This window comes from Zingiber officinale, chromosome 1B (genome assembly GCF_018446385.1).
Source record: "Zingiber officinale cultivar Zhangliang chromosome 1B, Zo_v1.1, whole genome shotgun sequence".
Lineage (NCBI taxonomy): Eukaryota > Viridiplantae > Streptophyta > Magnoliopsida > Zingiberales > Zingiberaceae > Zingiber > Zingiber officinale.
Window position 1 is genome coordinate 89,809,994 of NC_055986.1, and position 5,241 is coordinate 89,815,234.

A 5,241-nucleotide genomic window follows, 5' to 3' on the forward strand; every position below is an offset into this window, starting at 1 on the left:
GAAGAAAAATAAACCATTGTCATTTTAATCGTTGTGTTTTTAACCATTGTCGTTTCTCAACACACACTAGAAAATAAGAAATCATTTAAAATTTGAATACAAGAGTATCAAAAAAATATATACAACACTTGTAGAAAAAAGAATTATATTATACATCATACAATGACATATATATAACATGCCACAAAAAGTGTTGTAGCAATATGAAGTACAAGGTCATATATACAAGTGTTGTAGCAAGTGTATAAAAAAGAATTATAGCTTTTCTACTCCTCAGATATGTGGTCCCTTATCTGGCCTTCTTCATTTCTTTTTCACTAGTTTCATTCCCACATAGTCATATCTATAGGTGACGAAGTAGGGAAAAGTAAACAACAACACTCTTCATATATAAAAATTGAAAAAGATGGTAATTAAACATCAATGATAAGAAAAAATATTATTTGCTTCTATTCGCAACATGAAATTACAGAAATAAGATTTCACAAAGATCATCCTACTTATTTGAGATGGTAAACTATTGCAGAATCACACTCAACATGAGGAATATTAGGGCTAAAGAAAGGTTAAGAACCAAACTAAATTCAAAATAGAGACTACCTTACTTTTATAACATTGAGGTAAAACCAAAACATTTTGAAGCTTATATGGCATTTTTTGCTTCAAAATTTTGTATTTTTCTTTGTCGATCACCTCTACCTACCACTCGATTTACTTAGAAATTATAAATAAACTTAAATAAGGTGCAATAGGAAAAGAAAATAGAAACTTGATTAAGTACAAACACCGATTGCACTAATGCAAATGATCCAAGTAACCATGATCGATGCAAATAGGAAGGCGACCTGATCTGTGTCGTAATGTTGCAAAACAAACAAAGCAACTAATATGGCACAAGCAATGGGAACTTCAACATCTGCGTATTGTTGAATGATATGAAATGATTAATTGTAGAATCTTATGCAATCATTTCCAAATGTGTTCTACTAATTGAATTGGGTGTAGTGTTCAAGACAAAGAAGATTTAGGATTCATAATATTGGTGAGATTTGGCTTACACTTGTGTTATTCCATGGACATGGACAACTCAAGACCAGAAATAGCTGAGAAGTAGGTAAAGATGTCACTTTCATATGGATTATCTATCCCAATAAAACCCGCATGAAAAATCTAACTTTTGTAAGCAACTATTATGTAGAAATATAAAATATTAATAGTTTATCACTAACTGATGTGGCCACCTGACGTAATGTGGATTCAAATTTTTTAATCTCTCTCCACTCTCTCTTGCATGCGATTTCTTCTCTCTCCTACATATAGTTTCACTCCTATAGTTCATTATGAAGTTGATTTTTAAAAACCAGCTACACAATGAAGCTGGTGTGCAAACCAGCTCCATCATGGAGTTAATTTTTAAAAACCAACTCCACCGTGGAGCTAGTTTGTACAAACCAGCACCACATGTTAGTGTTGGTCTTAAAGACTACCATGTTGGAGCTTCAATCCGTTTGAACTAGTATTGAGAAGATAGTTAAATAGTAATTGAGGGCATATTCTGACTTGTATAAGCTGTATGAACTCATATAATTTAGAATGGGTTCGATCTGACACTTCTAGGGCCATCAATGAATTTTGATCAAAACCCATTGATTAATCTAGAGGCTAGGGTTGTCAATGAGTTAAGATGAGTCGAGCTTTAGGGTGTTCAAGCTTATTTGATAAGGTAATCGAGCTAAGCTGAGCCGAGCTTAAGATGAACCAAGCCATTGAAATGATTATTCAAGATTGGCTTGATTTATTTTTTATGAGCTTGAGCTTGGTTCATTTAGATGCTATCGAGCTCTCAATTCAAGATTTACTTAAGCTTGGTTCGTTTATATGTTATCGAGCTCTCAATTCAAGTTTGTTTGATTAATTATTACGCTTGATAATTCAAACTTATTTTATTTTATTATTTATTTACCATATTGATATGAGTTTTATTAATGAATATGGTTCATGAATATTATTCACAAACGTTAACGAGCTGAACACATATGTGTTCAAGCTTATTTGTTTAGTTTAACGAGTTGTTCAAGCTTATTTGTTTAATTGATCTTGTGTATATTGAACAAACATAAATAAGTTCTTACCAAGTCAAACACCAAACTTGTTTATGAACGTTTGGTTCATTTACAGCCCTACTAGAGGCCTTAGATTTCTAAAATCCTAGTATTGATAACAAATGATGACTGTGTAGAATCCATTTATGGCTTCCAAATCTGGTTCTGAGACTCCAACATAAATTTATGGTTGTGTGCTAAGTGGCACCAGCACATGGTACTGGTTAGCTCCACTATGGAGCTGGTTTTCAAAAATTAGCTCTATAATGGAGCTACTTTGTGCAAACCAGCTACACTGTCGAGCTAAGCATCAGCATGGGGGAGCTGGTTTGTAAAAAGCAGCACTACAGTAGAGTTGGTTTGCACAAACCAGCTCCATTGCACCACAATGAATCTTAATCAGAAGGAAGATTCACTAAATGGTAAATTCATTGAAAGAAGATGCATTAAGTACATGAAGACAAGAAAACAAAATGAATCTTAATTACAAGGACTGGAGCAGAAGCTTACCAGCTAACATCCAAAATTTCTCTAGAGATTTTATCTTTTTGGTAGTCCCGTTGTACAACTCCTCGAGGCTGTACAACAGCTGTTTCTCAAGCATGATCACCAATGTCAAGTAGCCACCTATCTTGATATCCTAGGTCACTATTTTCTGGGGATGAAAATAATGGCGTTGAGTCAAGAGTTTTATAACTTTGTCTAGAGAAGGCATCCTAGAAAAGCCTTCTAGCATTCCTTCACAATTCACTATTGCTTGTCTCTCTAGGATTGCTGGAAACATCAGAGGAAGAAGTGCCAAAATACATTCCAAACACCAAAACAAACCAATGGCAAGAGCATACAGCATACTCATTGATGACGTTGTAGGTGCGAAGTATTTTGTTGACGGAGTTGTAGAAGCTTCCCAAAAGTCCACCAATGACTCTGATGACTACCACTGCAATCAGATTCTGTGTTCTGTAGGTAGCAACAGTCGAGCTCAAGTCAAATATTATCAGTCCTCCTTGTCCAAATAGCCCGCGCCTTCCATTGCAACAAAAAGGAATTCTAGCAAAGTGTTCAAAATAACCACTTTATAATCTAACAATGATCCCAGTAAGTATTAAATTCAACCACTAATTTGAATATATGATACTATCACTTCCATTTCCTCAAGGCGTAACATATTTAAACTGATTATATTGATAATTTAAAAATAGGTAAAAAGATAGGAATGATGGAACTTGCTCAAGATAGAGGAAAAAAACTTTTAGAGAACAATAAAAGATTTTTCCTTTGTTTGAGAAAATGAACTTTATTATCTGCGATCATTTCAATTTACATGAAAAGTCCATAGTGATGAACCAAATCGACAATCAAATCACTTGAGCATTCTGTACTCAAGTAGTAAAAGGTAATTCGCTCACCCTAGCGCCCCCGACAACACGTCTCTAGGCCAATACGGAGGAGGTAAATCACGGGTGGCTACTAGCCATTAGTGTAAATGGCCAAAATATGGAGGAGGTTATGTTCGGTCACGCCGAATTTCGATCATAAGATCTCATATGACAACATCCCATGTCTTAATCATCGCACCGTCCCGAAGAAACAAGCATTTGTACTCAAACAGAGAGAGCTCGAGGATGAAATAGGAAAGCACCTCCATCTGCTTAAGTTCATTTGGTCAACAGACAAAAACAAGAATATAACTGTCTATCCATTTTTTTGTTGGAAAAGTAAATTGATATTGTTTTAATTAAGTGTTAATTGTGTACTGTTTTCATTTTGTTAGACTCAGCTGCTTTGAGAAACCTACTCATGTAAACATAAGGAGTCGCCCTTTGCCTTCTGGAGCCCTCCCAGCCATGTAAAATAAAAGAACGAGTCTTAACTAAAAGAAATAAATTGATGACTAAATCTTGCTATCTTGGCACAATAATCTAGTATAAAGCTATGATACCTAGGCAAATCCATTTGTAATTTTTACAAACTACTTGTGTAGATATTTTGATTAATGAGAAAATGGTAGGCCTTTGGTAGAACTTCCTCTCAAGAAAAAGCAACATTAGGTAGAATAAAGCTAGGAATCTTAAGCTTATGGATTTCTTTTCTGGATAGAGGATCGCATATCACTACTTTTACCTACGCTGAGAAATTCATCTAGACTAGTACCTTAATCAAGTACAACCATTGTAATGAAAAGCTACAGAAGAAAGAAACAAGAGCTGTAGATCATCAACGAAATAGAGTTTGACAAAACATACAGTGGAAAATATGCTTGGCAAGAGTGTTGTTGGGCATATACTCTGCTACAAAAAGTCTCTCGTCGTCATCACATCAGTATCCAATCAAATTTATGAGCCTCTGGTGCCTCAATTTTCCAACTCCCCAAGCCTCCTCCTGCAATCCAAATAAAAAAATCCTATTTTTTTTTTTGTCCTTACAAAAATAGCAAATTAATCCAACTAACAAAACACTCGCTAAGGAGAAGGCATTGAGGAAATAAGAAAACTAACAGCGAATTGCTTAGGATCTAGCCAGGCCACCCTAGAGAACTTCTTCACGGTAATACATCGCTGATTCTGTAGCCTACCCTTGCAAACAAAGATTTGGGGCCTTGTCGCTACTCTCAGAGATGATGTTGTTAGCACTGAACCCATTCATAGCGGCCTTAAGCTCAGGAAGCGAGAACTCTGTGAAAGGAGGGACCCCCTCCTCGTTGTCACTGTCTCCATCTGGTACGGGCGAGAACGATCGACGAGGATGGCAATGGTTTGCTTGCAGACAATGATTCATCTACAAATTATGGGGTTTAAACATTTATCCTCCTCTGGGCCTCCACAGTTGCTAAACTTGGGAGGCGGTTCTCTGGCGACAACGACGAGCCCCATCGCCACCCTCTGCCTTCTAGAGTCGCTCCCAACTATCCTCCCTTCTCTCTCTCTCTCTCTCTCTCATTCTCTAGAACAAAGGTTGTGATTTCTTTGACCCCGCGGGTCATCCGAGTTGATATGTGACGGGTGTTGTCATAATGAGGTCGTAGGGTCGATCCTCGGGGTAGCTTGGGAATAAATCCCCTATCCCCGTATTACACCTTGTCCGTCACATGCTCGCTCTGATGCTACGATTTACCTTCTTCGTGATGGCCTTGGGTCGG

At 36.7% G+C, this 5,241-nt stretch overlaps 1 long non-coding RNA gene across 2 annotated transcripts; it reads right to left on the reverse strand.

The window, feature by feature from the left end:
- Positions 1-210: 210 nt before the first annotated feature.
- LOC121977367 lies at positions 211-5,011 on the reverse strand. 2 transcript variants are annotated; one of them, XR_006110823.1, is made up of 5 exons: positions 4,601-5,011; positions 4,349-4,484; positions 2,948-3,152; positions 2,613-2,757; positions 211-343 (listed from the first exon to the last, which is right to left on the reverse strand). It is a non-coding gene; the product is annotated as an uncharacterized LOC121977367 (long non-coding RNA). The 2 variants fall into 2 exon arrangements; XR_006110805.1 differs by having other exon boundaries at positions 2,613-3,152.
- Between the last annotated feature and the right edge of the window lie 230 nt (positions 5,012-5,241).